The 24,756-nt window shown below is 37.7% G+C and overlaps 1 pseudogene; it reads right to left on the minus strand.

Annotated features, from left to right (window-relative positions):
- Gm6325 (predicted gene 6325) lies at positions 232-24,288 on the minus strand (annotated as a pseudogene).

Raw genomic sequence — 24,756 nt, forward strand, 5'->3', positions numbered from 1 at the left:
ACTACTAATTCTTGGCCTTTTTGTCAGGAGACAGTCAGTGTTGGACTATCCAGATCACACAGACAACTCTCAGGCTGTCTGGCAAATCCCCCATTAGTGTGTGTATGTGTATGTATATTCTGCGAGCTCTGTTCTTTATTAAATCCTAACAAACACACCAAGTCTTTATCAGGGTAGAAAGCAAGAGCTGAGTATATTATTTTGAACAGACAAGCATACACAAGCAGTTTAGTAGATACATTTTTATTACTTTATATGAATGTTAACAGGAAAGATAGAAGTGATTTTTCTTACTTTGTTCTAAAATAAATTCCAAAGTACTATTGTTATATCATAGTCCTAAATTTTTTGAAAACATTACCTTGAAAAGTGAAGGCAGAAAGTTTCCACAGATGTCTTAGTTTTACATAACAAGGCAATGTTTGTTGACAGAACAATGAAAATGGTAAAATTTAAGGTACTTTTGTTTCCTTAGAAATCTCTCTTCTACCCTCTCAAAATCTTTTAAAATGAAAGATATGGCTTTTCGTGTTTGTCTTTGTCTTATATTTTTTTCATTTCTTGTTTTTTTTTTTCCGGTTACTACTTTCTATAAATAAGTGTTAAGATGTATCTAAGGTTTTCTAAATGTGATATAATTTGCTTTCTTTTCTTCTAAATAATTGACTATATGAACAGGAAGTACTGAATAGCAACAGCACACAAAACAGCAATAAGTGTGAACCCTATCCTGTACTTTCCCACTTTCCCATTGTGTTTGCCTTTTCCTTTACTTTCATTGCCTTTGCCATGCTCAGAATGTTGCTTATAAGTTGAGAAAAGAGCAATGGGACTATAGGGCCCCCATAGCTCTTGAAGACCATTGGAGGTTTCATATCGGCATCCTTCACAGACCTTGAAGTGATAGCGTGAATTTGCATGATAGTTGGAAAAGGAAAAGGAAGTGTTCGGTCCTTTGTAAATCTAAGGAAAAAGGATGAGATGAAAATTATGATTTTCTTTCTTATTAATAATGCATTGGACAGGTTTTTACAACAAGAGAAAGGAAAATATATTTTGTGTACTTGTTCAAAACAAAAGTAAAGGAATTCAGTACTGATTAGATAATTATGTTAAATAAAGCATAGCATACCCTACAACGGTTAAAGTTTAATTGCATTGTGGATTTGAATCATGGGTCGTGGCTAGTGAGTATCAAAAAAAACTATACGTTTAAATGGTAATGATTTAATTAAATGGATAAGCTAGTTGTTTCCAAATAAAGATTAGATACATAAATGGTAAGGATGAGATGGAAATTTGGCATAAGATTTAGTTACTTTACATACCTTTAACAATAACTTACTCCCTGCCCAAAGGGTAACCCTCAGCTGGACATAAAAATATAATTTTATTTATTTAGTCCTCACTATCCTATAACTACTCTCCCCTTCAACCAGGCTGCCCTCAAATCAAAGGTCCACCTGTTTCTGCCTTCAAGTACTGGGATCAAAGGCATGCTCCACCACAACCTGGCATGTTTTTTTTTTTAAAGCAAGGTCTCTACCTTCAAAGTTGGTGTTTAGCTAAAAAGTACCTGTATCCTCCTGCCTTTACCCCACATGTGCTGAGGCTACAGATATGTACTATTACCATGCCTGGCAAAATGGTGAAGACTAAATTTGAGAGCATATACCTGATTAGCCTTTTTTTTTCCAGTGTTGAAGACAGTAAACAATGGGATCACCTTCAATTGGCTCCAAAGACTTCCATTTGATCTCACAACAGTTGTTATTCAGTGGATATACTTTAGGTGCTGGGGAAAAAAGTGACAGTTTAGAAGGTCTAAACAGTTTGAAATCTTTAGATTTCAAATACATTGAAAAGACTTATGCAAGCACACAATCATTACAAGAACATGTAGTACTAATATGAGAAATACATAACCATACGTAAAAAACAGCACTTATGAGTCCAGGGCCACCTTGGGCACGAACTGGGTGGACGGTCTCCTGAGGACTCTCCAAGCTGCAGGTACCCTAGCATGCCCAGGATCTTAGGATCACTGGTGAATTAAATACAACATCTGTTCCAAAACGATCATGAGGTGCCTGTTCCAGCAGGAGCAAGGACACAGGAAACACACACTACCAGATGCTTGGTTCCTTCTGGTCAGTGCTGGTCTACCTTGATTTCGAACACAGCAGACAGCCCCAAGGTCCCCAGTGGAGGTACCACTTCCAGGCACTGTAAGATGTTCAGGATCTTAGGATTCCAGGATCCCAGGAGGTTTGTCACATAAGGATCTCAGGGTCTCAGAGGAAGCTTGACTACCAAGAACTCTGACACACCCAGAATCTCAGGTTCACAGGAGCCCGGAATGACAGGATCACAGATAAAACTGGACTCTGAGGAGGTCAGAATCAACCAGGATTACAGGAAGGACAGGCTCTAATCACATATACTTAGGGCAAGAAACACTTAAGATAATCAGATGCCAGGAGGCAAGCATAAGAACAGAAGCAACAGACACCAAGGTTACTTGGCGTCAACAGAACCAAACTCTCCCACCATGGCAAGTCCTGGAAACACCATCACACCAGAGAAGCAAGATATGGATCTAAAGTTACTTTTCATGGTGATGATGGAGGACTTTAAGTAGGAAATAAATAACTCCTTTAAAGAAATACAGGAGAACATATCCAATCAGGTGAAAGAATTGAACAAAACCATCCAGGATCTAAAAATGGAAGTAGAAGCAATAAAGAAATCACAAAGGGAGACCACTCTGGAAATAGAAAACGTAGGAAAGAAGACAGGAGCCACTGATGCAAGCAAAACCAACACAATACAAAAGATAGAAGAAAGAATCTCAGGTGCAGAAGATTCCATAGAAAAGATGGACACAACAATCAAAGAAAATGCAAAATGCGAAATGATCCTAACCCAAATCATCCAGGAAATCCAGAACACAATGAGAAGACCAAACCTAAGAATAATAGGTATAGAAGAGAGTGAATATTCCCAACTCAGTGGGCCAGCAAATATCTTCAACAAAATTATAGAAGAAAACTTTCCCAACCCAAAGAGTTTCCCATGAATATACAAGAAGTCTACAGAACTCCAAATAGTTTGGGCCAGAAAAGAAATTTCTCCCTGTCTTAGTTAGGGATTTACTGCTGTGAACAGACACCATGACCAAGGCAAATCTTATAAAAACAACATTTAATTGGGGCTGGCTTACAGGTTCAGAGGTGCAGTTCATTATCATCAAGGTGGGAACATGGCAGTATCCAGGCAGGCATGGTGCAGGCAGAGCAGAGAGTTTTAAAACTTCATCCAAAGGCTGCTAGTGGAAGACTGACTTCCAGGGAACTGGGGTGAGAGTCTTAAGCCCACACTGACAGTGACACTCCTACTCCAACCAGGTCACACCTATTCCAACAAGGCCATACCTCCAAATGGTGCCACTCTCTGGTCCAAGAATATACAAACCATCACACTCCCCTTACATAATAATCAAAACACCAAATGCACAAAACAAAGAAAGACTATTAAAAGCAGTAAGGGGAAAAGATCACGTAACATATAAAGGCAGACCTATTAGAATTAGACCTGACTTCTCTCCAGAGACTATTAAAGCTAGAAGATCCTGGACAGATGTTATGCGGACCCTAAGAACACAAATGCCAGCCCAGGCTACTCCACACAGAAAAACTCTCAATTACCATAGATGGAAAAAAACAAGGTATTCCATGACAAAACCAAATTTACAGAATATCTATCCACAAATCCACACAGGATAATAAAGGGAAAACTTCAACACAGAGGGAAACTAAGCTTGAGAAAAAGCAAGAAAGTAATCTTTTAACAAACCTAAAGAAGATAGCCACATGATCAGAATTCCAGCTCTAGAAACAAAAATAACAGGAAGCAACAACGACTTTTTCAGAATATGTATTAATATCAATGGACTCAGTTCCTCAATAAAAAGACATAGACTAACAGACTGGTTACATAAACAATACCCAACATTTTGCTGCATACAGGAAACCCACCTCAGGGACAAACACAGATACTACCTTAGAGTAAAAGGCTGGAAAACAATTTTCCAAGCAAATGGTCCCAAGACACAAGCTGGAGTAGCCATTCTAAAATTGAGTAAAATTGACTTTCAACTTAAAGTTTGCAAAAAAGATAAGGAGGGACACTTCTTACTCATCAAAGCTAAAATTTACCAAGATTAAGTCTCCATTCTGAACATCTATGCATTTAATAAATGCAAGGGCACCCACATTTATTAAAGAAAAATGCTAATATTCAAAGTATATATTACACCTCACACAATAAAAGTGGGAGACTTCAACACCCCATTTTCATCAATAGACATGTCCTAGAAACAGAAAGTAAACAGAGACACAGTGAAACTAACAGAAATTATGAAACAAATGGATTTAACAGGTATTTATAGAACATTTCATCCTAAAACAAAAGGCTATACCTTCTTCTCAGAACCTCATCAAATATTCTCCAAATTTAACCATATAATCGGTCACCAAACAGGCCTTAGCAGATACAAAAATATTGAAATAATCCAATGCTCCCTATCAGATCACCATGGACTAAGGCTGATCTTCAATAACAACATAAATAATAGAAAGCCCACATACATGTGGAAGCTGAACAACAATCTACCTAATGATAACTCAGTCTAGGAAGAAATAAAGAAATTCCAGCCTTTTTAGAGTTTAATGAAAATGAATCTACAACATAACCTAAGTTATGGGACACAATTAAAGCAGTCCTAAGAGGAAAACTCATAGCTCTGAGTGCCTTCAAAAAGAAGCTGGAGCAAGCATACACTAGTAGCTTGAAGGCACACCTCAAAGCTCTAGAACAAAAGGAAGTAGATTCATTAAAGAGGAATAGACAGCAGGAATTAATCAAACTCAGGGCTGAAATCAACCAAGTGAAATAAAAAAGAACTATACAAAGAACCAAACAAACCAGGGCCTGGTTCTTTGAGAAAATCAACAAGATAGATATACCCCTAGATAGAGTAACTAGAGGGCACAGGGACAGTATCCTAATTAACAAAATCAGAAATGAAAAGGGAAATATAACAAGAGAATCTGAGGAAATCCAAAGAATCACCAGATCCTACAAAAAAAAAAAAAAACCTATACTCAACAAAACTGGAAAACCTGGATGAAATGGACAATTTTCTGGACAGATACAAGGTACCAAAGTTAAATCAGGATCAGATTAAAGATTTAAACAGTCCCATATACCCTAAGGAAATAGAAGCAGTCATCAATTGTCTCCCAACCAAAAAAAAAAAAAAAAAGGCCAGGATCAGATGGGTTTAGTGCAGAGTTCTATCAGACCTTCAAAGGGGACCTAATTCCAATACTCCTCAAACTATTCCACAAAATACAAACAGAAGATACTCTTCCCAATTCTTTCTATGAAGCCACAATTACTCTGATACATAAACCACACAAAAACCCAACAAAAAAGAGAACTTCAGACCAATTTCCCTTATGAATATCGATACAAAAATACTCAATAAAATTCTTGCAAACTGAATCCAAGAACACATCAAAACAATCATCCATCATGATCAAGTAGGCTTCATCCCAGGGATGCAAGGATAGTTCAATATACAGAAATCCATCAATGTAATTCACTACATAAACAAACTTAGATACAAAGACCACATGATCATCTCATTAGATGCTGTGAAAACATTAGAAAATTCCAACACCCCTTCATGTTAAAGTCTTGGAAAGATCAGGAATTCAAGGCCCATACATAAACATAAAAAAAGCAATATACAGCAAACCAGTAGCCAACATCAAACTAACTGGAGAGAAACTGGAAGCAATCTCACTAAAGTCAGGGACTAGATATGGCTGCCCACTTTCTCTCTACATATTCAATATAGTACTTGAAGTCCTAGCCAGAGCAATTAGACAACAAAAGGAGATCAAAGGAATACAAACTGGAAAGGAAAAAGTCAAAATATCACTATTTGCAGATGATATGATAGTATATGTAAGTGACCCCAAAAATTCACCAGAGAACTAATACAGCTGATAAACAACTTCAGTGAAGTAGCTGGATATAAAATTAACTGAAACAAATCAGTGACCTTTCTCTACACAAAGGATAAACAGGTTGAGAAAGAAATTAGGGAAACAACACCCTTCACAGTAGTCACAAGTAATATAAAGTACCTTGGTGTGACTCTAAATAAGGAAGTGAAAGATCTGTATGATAAGAACTTCAAGTCTCTGAAGAAAGAAATTGAAGAAGATCTCAGAAGATGGAAAGATCTCCCATGCTCATGGATTGGCAGGATTAATATAGTCAAAATGGCTATACTGCCAAAAGCAATCTACAGATTCACTCCAATCCCCATCAAAATTCCAACTCAATTCTTCACCGAGTTAGAAAGGGTAATTTGCAAATTCATCTGGAATAACAAAAAACCTAGGATAGCAAAAAGTATTCTCAACAATAAAAGAACCTCTGGTGGAATCACCATGCCTGACCTCACGCTGTACTATGGAGCAATTGTGATAAGAACTGCATGGTACTAGTACAGCAACAGACAGGTAGATCAAAGGAATAGAATTGAAAACCCAGAAATGAACCCACAAACCTATGGTCACTTGATCTTTAACCAAGGAGCTAAAACTATCCAGTGGGGGAAAAAAACCCAGTATTTTCAACAAATGATGCTGGAACAACTGGCAGTTATCATGTAGAAGAATGCCAATTGATCCATTCTTATCTCTTTGTACAAAGTTTTAGTCCTAGTGGACCAAGGAACTCCACAGAAAACCAGAGACACTGAAATATATAGAGGAGAAAGTGGGTAAGACCCTTGAAGATATGGGCACAGGGGAAAGATTCCTGAACATAACACCAATGGCTTGTTCTGTAAGGTCAAGAATTGACAAATGGGACCTCATAAAATTGCAAAGCTTCTTTAAGGCAAAGGACACTGTTAATAAGTCAAAAAGGCAACCAACAGATTGGGAAAGGATCTTTACTAATCCTAAATCTGATAGGGGGCTAATATCCTATATATATATAAAGAACTCAAGAAGGTGGACTACAGAAAACCAAATAAACCTATGGGGTACAGAGCTAAACAAAGAATTTTCAACTGAGGAATACCAAATGGCCGAGAAGCACCTTAAAAAAAAGTTCAACATCCTTAATCATCAGGGAAATACAAATCAAAGCCCTGAGATTCCCCCTTAAACCAGTCAGAATGTTTAAGATTAAAAACTCAGGTGACAGTAGATGGTGGTGTGGATGTGGAGAAAATGGAAGACTCCTCGACTGATCGTGGGACTGCAAGATGGTACAACCACTCTGGAAATCAGTTTGGCAATTCCTTAGAAAATTGGACATACTTCTACAGGAAGATCCAGCAATACCACTCCTGGGCATATACGAAGAAGATGCTCAACAATGTAATAAGGACACATGCCCACTATGTTCATAGCAGCCTTATTTATAACAGCCAGAAGCTGGAAAGAACCCAGATGTCCCTCAACAGAGGAATGGATACAGAAAATGTGGTACATTTACACAACGGAGTACTACTCAGCTATTAACAATGAATTTATGAAAATTTTAGACAAATCGATGGATCTGGAGGATTTCTTCTTGAGTGAGGTAACCCAATCACAAAGGAATGCATGATATGCACTCACTCATATTTGGATATTAGCCCAGAAGCTCAGAATCCTTCTTAGAAAGGGGAACAAAATACCCATGGAAGGAGTTACAGAGACAAAGTTCATAGCAGTGACTGAAGTTACGACCATCCAGAGACTGCCCCACTTTGGGTTCTATCCCATAAACAGCCACCATACCCAGACACTGTAGCAGATGCCAACAAGAGCCTGCTGACAGGAGCCTGACATAGCTGTCTCCTGAGGGTCTCTACCAGTGCCTGGCAAATATAGAAGTGGATACTTACAATCATTCATTGGATAGAGCACAAGGTCCCCAATGAAGGAGCTAAAGTAGCGAAGGAGCTGAAGGGGTCTGAAGTCCCATAGGAGGAACATCAATATGAACTTACCAATACCCCCAGAGCTCCTTGGAACTAAACCACCAATCAAAGAAAACATAGGGTGGAACTTTTGCCTCTAGTTGTATATGTAGCAGAGGATAGCTTAGTTGGTCATCAATGGGAAGAGAGGTCCTAGGTCCTGTGAATGTTCTATGACACAGTATAGGGGAATGCCAAGACTGGGAATGCGAGTGGGTGGGTTGAGGAGCAGAGGGAGGGAGGAGGGCATAGGGGAGGTTCAGAGGGGAAACTAGGAAAGGGGATAACATTTGAAATGTAAATAAAGTATATAATAAAAAATATATAAAAAAGAAAAAATTTAAAAACAATAACAATTACTATTGACCTCAGAGATATCTCTTCTGCTCCATGTCTCACTCTTAAAATTGGTAGGGTTGGAATAAGTGGAGATCTCTAAGACATTTGAATAATACTGACTGTGGGAGTTTTATTAAACCATTTTTTATGGTTTCCAAGATATGGTTTCTCTGTGTAGCCCTGGCAGTCCTGAATTTGTAGACCAGGCTGGCTTTGAACTCAGCCACCTGCCTCTCCCTCCAGAGTTCTGGGATTAAAGACATGAACCACCTCTATCGGGCCTGAAATCTTAATGAATCTTACATTGCCCTTTAAATCTCTAATTAAGTACTATATTGTTTGTGGAATTTTCCTATTTACGAATTTTAAAAATTACTACTGCTAATTTTATTTTAAGATGTAATTTTAAAATTGTTTATTTTATGTGTGTAGATACTTTGCCTGCATATATGGTATGTCTGCACCACATTCATGCCTGGTACCAGTGGAGGTCAGAAGTGGGCATTGGCTCCCCTGGAACAAAATTTAGAAGCAAGAGTTTTCATGAGATAGTACACATGGCATCTGTCTTTCTGAGCCAGGTCTCCTGTCTTACTCCAGAATTTTCTGATTACTGCTCAATTCAATTCATGTTCCATGGAAGCACCAGTAATATGGTTAGTGTCTTTGTATACCATTTACCTTTCAGTGCAGTGGGTGGGGACTTTGTAGTAGTGAAAGTGTAGATGTCAGACTCTGGTCCTTCCCCAGCTTCATTACATGCCTGGATTTTAAACTTGTATTCTGTATACTCACTCAACATTTGTACTTTGTAAGTCACATCCGGCCCACGGTAAAAGACAGAAAATCTGAGAGAAAGAAGATAAAGATTAAGGAGACAATATAATCATCAGTTAAGCCCAGGAAGGCAAATTAAGCCAGTAAGGTAAACCAAACCAAACCAAACCAAACCAAACCAAACCAAACCAAACCAAACCAAACCAAACCAAACCAAACCAAACAAAAGGCCAATAGAAATCAAGGTGGTTGAGTGTGTGTGTGTGTGTGAGAGAGAGAGAGAGAGAGAGAGACAGAGACAGAGACAGAGACAGAGAGAGAGAGACAGAGAGAAACAGAGAGACAGAGAAAGAAAGACAGACACACAGAGAGAAAGTCAGAAAGAGACAGAGACAGAAAGACAAAGGGACAGAGAGAGAACATGCCTGACAAGATACAACAATTTAAATTGCTTTTTACTGCAGTAGATTTTAAATGGTAAAAGTAGTTTCCTGCCAGATCGATCTTCCATTAGTAAGTTGTAATTGATAAAGTAGGCAAGTGTTTTTTTGCTTGAGACAGTGCCCCATTTGAGTCTGAGACTCTGGTGTCCATAGACCACACAATTAAGCTGTGGAGGCTCTGGTGGTAGTGGTTTGGTTTTGCATCTTATTGATGGGCTAAAAGGGCTTAGTCCATAATGATTGATAGCTTGAATTCTGATGCTATTGGTAAAAGTAAGATGTATGAATTAATATTCAATAAATGAAATTATTTTCTTCATATAAGCCAACCCACTCTATCTATATTAGAATGATGCTCATCCTGATCACAAGACAGATTTCCAAGACATACCTACTACTGAGAATTATTGATGAAAAGCAGACATTGGCTCTTACTGCTATCAAATTTCACCAATTAAGAACTCTTTTCAAGGGACATCTGTGTGTATTAAATACACAAATGTGTCTGTGCTCAAAATTCTCAACAGTCTCTTTATTTACCCAAAATAAGATATGAGTGACTAACCTGTATGTAGTATTAGGTTGTAGATCTTTCAGAACATACTCGGTTATTCTTTTGACAGTCACAATTTTTTTATCTTCATATTCAATGTTATATCCAGTGATAGGAGAGCCATGACAGTCTGGTTCCTCCCACAGGATAGCTATGCAAGTTGATGACAGCTTGGCAGGCACTCTGTTTTCAACTTTTTGTAACACAGAGACCCTTGCTGGGATGGTTCCAGATGTAGTCACTTTTGCAGTTCCTCCAAACATTCCAACCCCAACTGTATCCACAGCCTGAAAAACGCATGCTTGGTTAACAATTCCTTTCAACCATTTTCCATGCATGGACCATTTTCTTGCATGTGAAAACAATGACTCATATACACATGGTCTAACCACATGGTTCTCTGTCACATATTCTAATCATATGGTTTTGTGTCACAGAAATAAAAGCTGAGACTTGCAAGCTGCATTTTTCAGAATGTATAAAGAGCACACAAGGTAAAGAAAGTCAAGAGTGTTGAAGTGGGCATTTAAGGATCATTACTCCCCTTAAGAACTCACCTGTCACTTCACTAAGCTTTCCCTATTTTTCTTCACGCTTCAGTATCTCTGTTGCAGTGTTACCCAGTTAATCAATTTCTGTTATCTTGGCAAAGCATTATTTTTGTTGTTGTTTTGAGAGTATAAATACACATATATCCTGTACCTATTTCCTTCTGAAGACAATGTTTTCAATCTCTAAAGTCCCATCCCATGGCCAGGAAATCACCATTGATAAACCCCCCTGATGTTATTCAGAATTGTGTGAACTTACTTGTATGTGTAAATTTTATTCGGTGATTACAGCTACTTCAATTTTAAGTTTTTTTTTTTTCTCACAGGTTCCCCTTGCTTCTCTTATAGCCCGTCTCTTCCTACATTGTCCATCTTCTAACCTCTGGAGACCACTAATTGCTCACCATCATTACTACAATTTTGGCATTTTCAGAATATTACATAAATTGAATATGCAAGAGATAAACTTAGATGCAGGCTCATTTTGCAGTTACTGCAATTCCCTGGAGACTTTCAGCTATCGTATATATTAATAATTTGTTTACTTTCATTACTGAACACTATGTCACAGGGCAGATGGATCACTGTTTACTAAACCATCCACTTATTGGTAGATATTTGAGCTATTTTTAGTTTCTGTGTCCTACAAATAAACATAAGATGCTACTGTGCTCTTTTCAGGAAGGGTAACAGCTCTCATCAGTAATGTGTGAATGATCATTTTTCTCATGTCTTTGAGAGCACTTGGTGTTAACATTACTCCTTAGCTTAGGCACTCTGTAAGATATGGAAAGGCATTTCATTGTGCATTTCCCTAATAGTCTATGCTGCTGAACATCTTCTCTTGTGCTTATTTGCCATTTGTATATTCTCTTCAGTCACTAATCTTAACCATTTCCTAAGTGACATGTTTCAATCCACTGTTGAATTTTAGAGGTCTTTATATATTTTAGGTGCTATTCCTTTGGAAGATATATATGTATTGAAAATATTATCTTCCAGCCTTTAATTTCACTTTCATCCTGTTTAGAGGGTAGAGAAGTAGAAGTTTTAAGCTTTGATTTAATCAAATTCACCAAATAACTCCATTATATGGGTTGTGCTTTTGGTAACAAGTGTTTGCCTAGACAGAAGTCATAAATATTTCCTCTTATTTTTTATAAGTCTGTTTTTAATAATTTTTCTTTTTTATAAATTTAATACTTATTTATATTTATAAGAAGTTCATTTGTTTCTGTTCATGAACATTGGTGTTTTGCTTGCATGTGTACCTAAATGAAGGTGTAATATCCTTGATACTAGGGTTCCACACCATTTTAAGCTGCTATGTGAGAGTTGGGAATTGAACCCAGGTCCTCTGGAAAAGAGTCAGTGATCTTAACAGGTGAACTAACTGTCAAACCAACCTTCCTTCCCTTCCCTTCCCTTCCCTTCCCTTCCCTTCCCTTCCCTTCCCTTCCCTTCCCTTCCCTTCCCTTCCCTTCCCTTCCCTTCCCTTCCCTTCCCTTCCCTTCCCTTCCCTTCCCTTCCCTTCCCTCCTTTCCTCCTCCTCTTCCTCCTCATTCTCCTCCTCCCCCTCCTTCTTCTTCTTCTTCCTCTCTCTCTCTCTCTCTCTCTCTCTCTCTCTCTCTCTCTCTCTCTCTCATTCACTAATTTTTAAGATAGACATTCATGGTATATTGTCCAGGTTGGACCAAAGCCTGTGAGTGTAAGTAATCCTAGCATTTCAACCTTGAGTACCTACCTGAGACTCCATGTACATGCCATTTTGCTTGGCTTGATTTCTGGTTTTATTTTAGTTTCTATTTTCTGGCAAGGAAGATGTAAACTTGCTGTTAATTTATCTTTAAATGGGTTGTAAAATTCTCTGGTGAATCTCTTTGGGACTGTGTATTTCTAAGTGGTTTTCATATAGAGAGTAATTTTCTTTCATGACTACAGGGCTATTTATATCACCTAGGCTCAAATTTAGTACATTGTGGTTTTTGAGGACTAGTCTCATTTCTTTTGTACACACTTACATATGTAAAATTGTTCTGTGATTGTAAAATGAATGCTGTTTTCCTGCAGAAATTAGTGATTTCTGTCTATTGTTTTTAGTGCAGATGAACCTTGGTCTCACACTGAATGCCCCCATGCCCCACAGCCCCCTCAAAACCTCCCTTCACTCTGTTAGATCTCAAGGGAGCTTCCTTTCCCAAGTGCTTCTCACCTTTACCTCTTCAGTGCTAGCAACCAGGCCTTAGGCATTCTATCCCAACTGCTCTGATTACCCCCAGCCTGTGGAAAATATCTGAGCTGGAGTCTTATGTCTCTCCCTTCAGGCAATGACTCTTCCTGCTCTGCATCATAGCCTTCAATCTATCCTTTACTAAGTTGTTTTTTCCTGTCCTCTCCTCTATTTCGTCCTTTTGCTTCCAGTCTTGTCACATCAGTTTTCTCTACCCTGCAGCCTCTGGACAGTTTGTTCCCTTCAGTATCCCTGACACTCTGCTATCAGCTACAGACAATACCCTTCTTGTGACACAAAGACACACCTCACCATTACTCAGAGACAGCAGATGAGTCCCTTAAAGTTTCCCACCAGATCAATTCTACCTCCTTTCCTGTGACCTGGATTGTTTGATTGAGGGTAGATCCCTCAAAGACACCCCCCCCACACTTGTTTGATTCCCATTTTTGAGGAGATAGCATGAAAATCTCAACTGCTTTTATTTTCAGTGAGTAGAAGAGGCAAACTTCCTCCTTCTTAAGCAGGCAGAGCTCATTGCATTTGCCAGGGTCTAATCCTCAGCCTGGAACACTGCAGTGATCATCTATCTTGATAGCTACCTACCTATAGCATGATTCACCCCATTTCCTAGATTTGGAGATAATGGTTTCCTTATACCAAAGGCCAACACCATCATTAATGACAGTCTTTTCCCTCTCCTCTGTGAAGCATTCATATTTTCTTAAGGGGATGCTACCATTCACTGCCAAGGGCATCTCACAGGCAAAGACTTTGTCACCCTGGGGAATTGAATGGTACCTCTTTGGGCTGGCCTAGTAGTCTAGGGCCAGGATGTGCCCCACTGTCTCTTTTCTCTGTTTACATCACATCTCTCCTGATCCCTTCTCACCTGTGTTTTATGTTTTTATCCAGAATGAATGGGTTCTTCGGGAATTAGTTTACTTACTGCACATTTCTTTTCAGAGCTGGGGTACGCCTTTCTGTCCTGATGAGGACCTTTTGCTTTTTTGTCACACACATGTGCTTCCAGCTTCCCATTAACAGAATGATTGTCTACAAAACATGTAAAATGCACTCAGTTTCCCTTCCCTGCTCAAATTTACCTTGGTAGTAGGGATGTAACCCTGTGAGTTGTGAATACTAAGCACACACAGCATCATTTGGCTTCACACCAAGTCCTAGTTTTTAGTGATGTTTGTTTAAAACAATATAACATACTGTACAGTGAGCTAGGACAATTCTACACATGTCTAGATACTCAAAGCTCCATTAACTTCTCAATTTGACTTAGACATTAAAAAGTTGGTTGTCAATTACCAAGGATTGTTTGTTAACCTTTATTCCATTCTGTTCTAAAAGGAAATGGTACTTGCTAATATTAACACATGCACATAAAGCAAAAGTCACAAGACGGGAAGTTTAGGGACAATTGTGAATCACATAAGGAAGCCTTACTTACCAGGAAGGTTGGCATCCTTGCCCTTGGTTTTACCACGTAAGGGCTGTGAACGGCAAGACTCGGGAGGAAGAGTAGGCGTCTGAATTGTCAATATATCTGAAGGCTAAGAGAATACAAAGTATTTTACTACTATACTAAATTCAAGATGAGCTTCAGAAAATATTTAGTAATATAACAGTTTATTTCAATTCTCAATTGGAGAACATTTCCTATTCTGTTTTCTTACGAGGCTTTGGCCTGAAGGTGATGTGCAAAAGACTCTCAGTTTATATGTGGTGGCTGGTTGGAGGTCATCATAAAGAAATTCCTGTCGAGTGCCATTGTAGATCATTTTCCAGAGATTCGCTGAAGGAAGAAGAGAAATTTGGTACAATTTCTTCATAAATAATGTGTAAATTTTGTAGGCCACCATAAGAGTTAATGTTTGCATTATATAAAGCTTATACGCAATCTACATATTACATGTATGTTAAGAAACAATCACTTTGGGAAATAACTTGATCTTAAATATTGTTTTAAATATTTATTTATTCATTTGATGTACCTGAGTACACGGTTGCTCTCTTCAGACGCACCAGAAGCGGCTATCAGACCCCCCCTTTTTTCAGACCCTTTTACAGATGGTTGTGGGCAACCATGTGTATGTTGGGAATTGAACACATGACCTCTGGAATGGCAAGCAGTCAGTACTCTTAACATCTGAGCCATATCCCCAGCCCCAATCCAACAATAATTTTATGGTTGTTAAATAATTTCATTCCCAGTAGATTTAATGAAAAATGCAAGTGACCAGTAAATAAGAATGTCTTATTAAAATCCAAAGGAATCCAAGTGTGCTGTAGGTTTTGGTTTATAGGTGTGTATTAATCCAGATTTTCTGGTTTGGCAATTGTACTATATCTGCATGAGACACTGCTATTTGATGAAGTCAAGTGCAAGTTTCACAGAGAAACTCTGTAGAATTTTCTAATAATGTCTAGATTAGTGTAAGATTATTTCAATGTAAAATCTTTTAAAATTTGTGTTGCCACTTGTAATAAGGACACATGCTCCACTATGTTCATAGCAGCCTTGTTTATAATAGGCAGAAACTAGAAAGAACCCAGATGTCCCTCAACAGAGGAATGGATACAGAAAATGTGATACATTTACACAATGGAGTACTACTCAGCAATTAAAAGAATGAATTCATAAACTTCTTAGGCAAATGGATACATCTGGAGGATATCACTGTGAGTGAGGTAACCCAATCACAAAAGAGCACACATGGTATGCACTCACTGATAAATGGATATTAGCCCAGAAACTTAGAATACCCAAGATACAATTTGCAAAACACATGAAAAGAAGACCAATCTGTGGATATTTTGTTCCTTCTTAGAATGGGGAACAAAGTACTCATGGAAGGAGTTACAGAGACAAATTTCGGAGCTAAGTGGAAGGAAAGACCATCTAGAGACTGCCCCACCTGGGGATGTATCCTGTATACAACCACCAAACCCAGACACTATTGCATATGCCAGAAAGATTTTGCTGACAGGACCCTGATATAGCTGTCTCTTGCCTGAGTCAGTGCCAATGCCTGGCAAATACAAAAGTGGATGCTCACAGTCATCTTTTGGATAGAACACAGGGCCCCTAATGAAGGAGCTAGAAAAAGTACCCAAGGAGCTAATGGGGTCTGCAAACCTATTGGAGGAACAATGATGTAAACTAACAATGATGTAAACAATGATACTAGAGATGTGTCTCTAGTTGCATATGTAATAGAGGATGGCCTAGTTGGCCATCAATGGGAGGCGAGGCCCTTGGTATTGTGAAGATCATATGCCCATTACAGGGCAATGCCTGGGCCAGGAAGTAGGAGTGGGTGGATTGGGGAGCGGGGCAGGGGAGGGTATAGGGGACTTTGGGGATAGCATTTAAAATGTAAATGAAGAATATATCTAATTAGAAAAAATAAGTGTATCACAACATTAAAAAAAATTGTGTTGCCTTACCACCATCTGAATTTTCATAAACTTCTAGGCTGTAACTTGAAATGTTCATTCCACCGTTGTCTTTGGGTAAGTCTAAAAGGAGAAATAAAGTTTAAATGATTCTTTTTTTAAGTGTGTTTTTGGAAAACACAAGTTTCCACTAAAACTTTATCTCATAGATTATACTTTTTGCAGAAAATTATAATTGTGTCACATTGTTATATTGACATCTCTATGCTAATATAATCTAAACAAGCTATATACATGTGATACTAGCCATCAAGCATTTAGATAGCATTTCAAAGATTTTATGAAGAGACTAAATAAGTATACATGGGATAATTATAATTTACCTAGTTAATAGGTAATAAATTCATTTAAATATAATTTCTGGTCAAGCTGACATTCATCTTTCACACAAACTTCTAGCTATGGGTCTTATGTTAGCTATAAATATATTTAACTTGGAAGAAGCTTATTTGCAGATCCATATGAAGTTCAACAATTTGTTGACTTGTGAGTAGTTAAGACAGCAATAAGAAATAGAAAAAATAATAAGGTTTACCACTAAACACATTTATAAGGCAGCATAGTTCACATGCAAATGAGAATATTTTGCTTAGTGAAATTGCAGGCAGATTTCTTCTGAGCAGTAAATACTAGTATGGAGAGGGGAAAGTTTCAACACAAAAGCCTTAATTACCCCATCCAATTGTCACTTGGTGTGCATGGATCGTTCCCACTACATATGGTTTATTAGGGCATCCAGGCCTAGCTGGACGAGTAGTATATTTTACTTCTCCACTGGGGTTGCTCCTTCCTTCCAGATTGCAAGCAAAAATCTGTTTGTGTAAATGAGATATTTTGTAATCAATGAAATCAATGTGTGGTTTAGTAATGTGTAGAGAGCCAGCTGCACAAGGATTTCAAAGAATCAAATGCCACGGAAATTTTCATTTCAAGAGAAAATACCACCTTATAAATCATGCCACATATGGGAAACTTATATGTAGTATTTCTCTGCAGATTTCTTACAGTGCAGGTGAGGTCTTCTCCATCATATGCAGGTTTAAAACCTATTCCCTGAAAATGGAGGACAAAGATTTAGGAGAAAGCCTAGATTCAAGGTGTAGCTTCAATTTTCTATCTACCTGAATGGGTTTGAATCTCAAAATGGTCTGCATCAGGTCCTCTGCATCTATGTTAGGATGTTAGTTAGCTTGGTGTTCTGTGAGACTCCTAACAGTGGGACTGGGCATTGTCTCTGACTTTTTGCCTGCTCTTGAGATCCTTTTCCTCTTGTTGGGTTCCTCCTCCAGGGTTGATAGGAGTGTTTGTGCCTAGTCTTATTGCAATTTGATATGCCATGTTCAGGTGATTTACCTGGGAGGCCTGCCCTTTTCTGATGGAAAGGGGTGTGTGTATGGGGGCGGGAGGGCAGGTTGGAGGAGTGGGATAGTGGAGGAGGGGAAACTGGTTCAGCTGTGTTGTATTCTGAGAGAGAAAAATCTATTTTCAATAAAATTTGGAGATAATTTCTCTTTTCAAAAGTTCATTTTTTCAAGATGTAATAAGATAGCACAAATGGACGTAAGTACTTATTAGTTACAAACCGGAACTTATCTCAATGTTATCTGCTTGATTTAAATTTTGGAAACACGGACACAGTAACTTATAGCTGCTTTTTAAATTGACTATCTCTTGTACACAGATTTGAAAGTTCAGTAATGAATGAAGTAGTTGCTAACCCACATGAGGAAACTAGATGAAGAGAAGACACAGGTTGAGAATTCCTTTGAAGGAACTTAAAAGTATGTGTGGCCACAGAGAGTCACCTAGAACAGGCTTGTAGTTGAAGATGCTAACAGGCTTCTATGTATAGACACTGGGTAGAGTGTGGAGCTCTTGCATTCAGCTAGTTTTGGGATAAGGAGGCCTATGCAGACCTGCCCAACAATGGCTCTGCATTGCTTACGTTCTGCACACTGGTACTCAAGGATGGGATTTTTTTCAAGTGAGAAATAAATATAAAAAGTTGTTGAAATATGAGGTTAAGCTTATGGTAGAAAATAGGGGAAAAAAGAAGACTTACAAAGTTTTCTTCCTCCATCTCTAGCACATAAGTAAGAGTGTCATTTAGGTTTGGGTTTGTTGGGGCACACCATTCTAGAGACAAACTATAGATTCCTGCTTCTTTCAACTTAGGTGGAAGTGGTGCTGTAGGCATCTTTCCTGATGTATAGAAGACTGTTGTTTCACTGAAATTACTAAAAGAATAAGTTGAAATGAAAGCATTAATTTCAGGATTGGTGGCAGTTTAGATTTTCCAGTGGTGCAAATAATTCAGTGTACCTGCAGCCAAAGTCATTTTTGGCAGCTAATCTGAAGGAATACTTTGTTGAAGGGCTCAGTTTAAAGAGCTTGTGCTGTTTCAGGCATCCACTGTAACAACTTTTGAAGTCTTCACCTTTACCCTAGACAATGCACACAAAATATTGACATATCGAAAAATACCACAGTTAACACACATTCACCATAGTATTAACCATTCCCAATCAGGTGATTTTTAAAAATTCCTTTGTACCAGGTATAAGCAAAATGGGATCCCAGCCCTGCGCAAGGGAACTGGACCGTAACCCAGAGTGTTAACAGCTTGCAAAAAAGTTAGTTTCCAATAATGGAGCCTCACTGGGTGTATAAACCACAGAAGAGGGCAGACCCTCTGCCCAGCAGTGGTTAGCCAACACAGAATAAACTCAATAGTAATTCTGAAGTTTTTTGTGTGCGTGTTTGTGTATTTGTGTGACATAAGTTGTGTTGCATGTCATTTAAAAAAACCCTACATGTATTTTGCTTAAAGATAATGTTTTCTGTGTTTGTGTCTTTATGAGATGTTGGTGTGTATGAAAGTGTGTGTATCTTTGTCTACATGTGTTCCTTGTGCTGTATCATTTGTTTTTTTTTCTTTTCATTTGTGTGTTTTGTCCTGTTCAGTTTTCTTTGTTTGTAGTCATATCTTATTGTATTATTTTTCCCTTCCATGTTTTCTGAGAGACCTGTTTTCTAAAGAGAAAAAGAAAGGGTGGATTTGCATAGGGGTGGGTTGGGGTGTAGGGATCTGGAGTTGGTAGAAAGGAAACAGTAATCAGATTTTATTATATGAAAAAATCTCTTATTAATAATAAATGAGCATACCTCATCCCATTCCAAAAGAAAGCTGCTTATTTTGGATCCATTTTCATTGGAATCCTGAAAAGGTGAGAATGATAAAATTATGTTGGTTTATTTTTATATAGCATATATATATCGTACACACACTGGGCATGCATTAATGCATTTAAAGTATGTTGAATTTGTACTGCAAAAATTGTGTAGGGATATTTGTTTTTATGGCAATTGGGATTTAAGTTTAAAACACACATTTTCCAGTCTCCAAGACACACCCCGGTTGTATATCTCATGTTTCCAGACTGCATAAAAGGATGTTAAAATGGATACATAAGGAACCAGAGACATAGTGTTATTTGTAACTGGGATGATTGACACCAAAACATGATTTCTAAAAATGGACAGTTAGCTTTTTATTAATTTTCCAAAGAGTATTGACATTTCTCAAGTCACTTGGCATGGTCTCTTAGACTAAACAGAAAGATCATTGTGAAGAGATGTGATGGAGAAATAACTTAGATGAAGCATGCATCATTTATGGTTAAATTCAGGAAACAGGACAGTGTTTGAAAATCACATTGAGATTCTTTTGTCAGTCAAATCCTTACTTTCCATTGTAAACTCAGGCTGTTCTTGGTTCTGCTAGCAAGAGGAGGGTCTGGTTCACAGCCTGGTGTTGTGAAGCTAACCACTTCAGACACACTTCTATGTTCTGCACCTCTTATGATTGTTACTCTGAAAGGGGAACAGAAATTGGTTCATTCAGGCCCCAAGTTACAAGTTTGTATTCTAGACATATTCGTTGTTGTTCTTTTGTTAGCACATGTTGAGTATACACAGTAACAACTTTCATTATGGCATCTTCATATATGACCATCTCCCTACCTCCCCATAAAACTCTTTTGTTCACTTCCCATTCTCCCCGATCCCCTTTATCTTCCAAACTAATCACCTGCTTTCTATTTTCTTTTTTCTTTTCTAGCCTCTTGAGCTTAAACTATGGTTGCTTACATGAGTGTTCAAGGGTGCTTTGCCAGCAAATAGCTAGACTTCCTGTAGCAATTCTAAGTACTAAACTTATATAGGTTAAGAAGTCTCTGCTAGCTACAGGCTGGTGGTTGGTTGTGTGGGACAGAGTTCTGACCTTAAAAAGTAGACCATGCAAGGTTGTAGATCATGTAGGACAACAGTAATGCCAACACTACTGTGAAGATAAACTAAGTTTATATGGGAACTCACACACATTTTAAAGCAAAGTACACTGTTTTAGTCTCATAATTACTGAACAACTGATAAAGAACCATAATTCTTCTGAAAGTTTCAATCACTTTAAACCACTTTATATGAGGTCAAAGTAATGTTCTTAGTAGGCTGCAGCCTCCATTGAGGAGCATATCAAGTTTTTGAGGGATGGTATGATCTGGGAGCTATGTGGTTTTTACTATCTCACCATCTAGTGGACACACCACAGAACTGCTCTATGTCTCTAAGGCTCAAGTTCAGAGGGTGGGGATACACATCTGCAAATCCACTCTACTACTCATCTGCACACCTGCACCAAGAGGAAGCTGAAGGAGCTGAACAAAGTAGTCATCAGGAAAGCAGCCACCAGGTAGTTCTGAGTTTGTCTTGTCTCTTCATTCAGTATATATTTATACCATATTCATTCAAACTATCCAGTTTGCATTTTATTACTGTATATATTTAACCAAAATAGTTTAGGTTTGGTCTTAAGTAGCTTATTCAAAAGTGTGTAGATACCAAATGCTTTAGAAGAACAGCATGCCTCATACAATTAATTTATTCAGTTTAAGAAGAACTTTCTGGGTGAGATCCTGTCTGTCACACGAACAGAGGGATTATATTCCTACAGCTATGTCTTCCTGAGCAAAGACATCTAGAGCTCTAGATCCTAAAAAGAAATCTCTAAAATGGAAGATAGTGATACTTTTAATCAAAGGCTACTTTGCTTTTGAGCAAAGGGTAATCAGAGGTGGAAGCAAATAGGCAGTCTCCTCCTCCTGATGTAGCTCCTCCTCTTCCCTCTCCTCCTCACAATGCTGAAAGCTAACTTGTTTATCTTTTTAAGGTAGTGGTGCTCATAAAATACATGACATACCAGAGAAAGATTTCCATGCAAGCCAATTTTGCATAACCCCATCTCTGCTACACAGCATAGAGGATTGTTGGCTAAGATTATTAGATAGCACAACTTTAAGTATTAATTATCAAAGAAATAAAACTTTGCATAAATTTACATTTTCATATCGAGTCTCTGAATAAGAAGAAAAATTATCAAAATAAAATTGTATCAATCCATTCATCCATCCTTCTATCTATCTAGGTTTTTCAAGACAGTGTTTCTCTGTATTGTAGCCCTGGCTTTCCTGGCCCTCCCTCTGTAGTCCAGGCTGGCCTTTAACTCAGAGATCACCCTGCCTCTATCTCCTGAGTGCTAGCATTAAAGGTGATTACCACCACTGCCTAGCTGATGAGTAGATATTTGAATACATACCATGATTTTAATAAGCTATGTGGATTGGCTTGGTAAGTTACTACTAGATACCCACTCCTGTCAAAAAGAATTTAGGAGAAAATGAGGAATTCAGCCTAGGTGCAAGTTGGGGCACAGTGACTATATGTTTATATTGTATGCTTGAATTAAATAATGCAAGATAATTAAAAACACTTACATATAAATGTTTTTATAGGGTCCATTTTTACCATTGCTGGACAGTGCCAATTCATATGTCATAGAAGAATTAATATCACATTTTTTGTTACACTTCTGAGTCCATGAAACAGTAGCAGATTGGGTTTGAATATTAGAAACCTAAAATGAAGAAAATGCAAGCAGTATACTTAAAAGTCATAATCTCTACTTTTAAATGCAAACTTTTCTTTAGTTGTTTCATACTAGCTCCAATTCTCATATTAGGTGCTTAAATACTATGATTAACTAATTAGCCACCACTCCTATCTTTAATGATGCCACACTGGATCTTATTGCATTGCTGCAGAAGAGTATGAAAATATCAACACAGTAAATGCTTTAAAAATAGAAATGAATTTGGAGGGTTTAGATGGAAAAGATGGAAGAGCATGAAATCTTTACTTTTGTTACATACCACAGGTTTTCCAATGGCAAAACAACATGGCTGTGTTCTGTACTCTGTATTGTGTTCTAAAAGTAAGAAAAAAGACCTCAAACAAAAATAATATTTTGGGAAAGTCAAGAGAAAAGAGTTAGATCAGACTGCAAATATGTCATCACTATGAAATCTAGTAAGACCCAATTAAATTTGTATTTAAAGATTTGAATCAGAACCCAGTGAACATATATATTAAACGTCATGATCTCACTTGTATGTTGAATTAGGTAAAGTTGTAAGAAACATAATAATCAGGAAATCGGAGCAGGGTGGAATTGCCGATCAAAGGAAATAAAATTCATGTAGAAGGAATAGGTGTTTGGAGTTATTGAACAGCAGGATGACTTAGTCGTTATAAGGTATATTTCAATACAGTGGACATACATTTTCATATGTTTCAACATAAAAAAGAAAAGAAAAATCCAATCCTAATCGATAAGTGAGATGATGGATGTTAGTTATCTTCATTTTCTAATTCCAAATTATATTTATATATCCCGTATATAAATGTTTATCAAAATGTCTCATTGCATTTTATAAGTTTAGGCTTATTACATGTCAATTAATAATACATTAAAAATAAATTAGAAAAAGTGGATGTGAAGGGAAACAGAAGCAGAGAATGGCACTCTAAAAGTTTGAATTGGCTGGCAAGGTGACCTGGACAGTAAAGGTACTTTCTACAAAGCACTATAACCTGAGTTTGAACCAGTGACCTGCATCTTTGAAAGGAGAAAACAAACTCCCCTAAGTTCCCCTCTGATCTCCCTTGTTCACATACACATATAAATAGATAATTATGTATAATAAAAATTTATTTAAAATGCACTGTGAGTCCAAATTATTTGGCTTGTACCCTCATTGACAACAGAATGGGGTTCCTGTGTTTACCTTTCAGTGATGCATTTGACGACTGACTCTTCTTTTGGTTTTCACCTAATATCTGCTTATTGTCTCTAGCTCCCATGTTAGCCTCTGTCTCTCCATGAACGTTTTCAGAAATGCTGGCAACATTAGAAGGTCTGAGGCCATCATTAGTTGAGAAGAAAGTGTTGCAAGCATTCTCAGAAGTACAGCTTGGAATACTCTTAGCATCTGGTGGTTCGTGAGTTTCATCATAGGTGACTTGATTGTAATTACTTATGGAAGGGCCTATAATATTGTTATTGATGTCAGTGTAAAAGCCCACATTTGAGGTAGAAATGCTTGGGGTATGAGCAGAAGAACTAGTGATTCTGTTAGTAGGATTAGTGTCTGGATTATTGTCAGCCATGTTTCTTGGAGCACTGTCAATAGTGCAACTGTTTAAGACAGTATTCAGAGAGTAAGTGTCTGAAGTATTGTTATCAGTGTTAGTATCTGGAGCAGTATTCACAGTGTAAGGACAGAGAGTACCAGGAGGAGCAGATGTGTCAATGGCTTTGTTCAGAAGCAAAGTTGTGTCACTAAATGTAGAGGCAGTCTTGTGTTCACCAAATTGGTGATCTCTTATTTTCTTCTTTGAATATTCTCCAGTCTTTACAGTCTTCTCATCGGGTTGGTTATGGCTCACTCTTCTGTGAGGATAAGTTTCTAAGAGATATAATAAATGCAATAAAGTTCAGTAGTAATCATAAAATCTCAAGTCCTTTTACCTAAGCATCCAAAGAACACTGACAAATCATGAATTACTTTAAAAGCTTTTCTTAATTTTCTTCAATAAAAATATTTGAAGTATATATATATATATATATATATATATATATATATATATATATATTCTGTGTATACATATTGAAGATACAGGGGTTGGTGCAGAAAAATGAGAAAATACAGCATTTTTAAAAATTAATATATTTTTATTATATATTTTCTGTATATACATTTCAAATGCTATCCTGAAAGTTCCCTATACCCTCCCTCCGCCCTGCTCCCCTACCCACCCACTCCAGCTTCTTGGCCCTGGCATTCCCCTGTACCAGGGCATATAAAGTTTGCAGTACCAAGGGGCCTCTCTTCCCAGTGATGGCCGACTAGGCCATCTTCTGCTACATATGCAGCTAGAGA

Source organism: Mus musculus, chromosome X (genome assembly GCF_000001635.26).
Source record: "Mus musculus strain C57BL/6J chromosome X, GRCm38.p6 C57BL/6J".
NCBI lineage: Eukaryota > Metazoa > Chordata > Mammalia > Rodentia > Muridae > Mus > Mus musculus.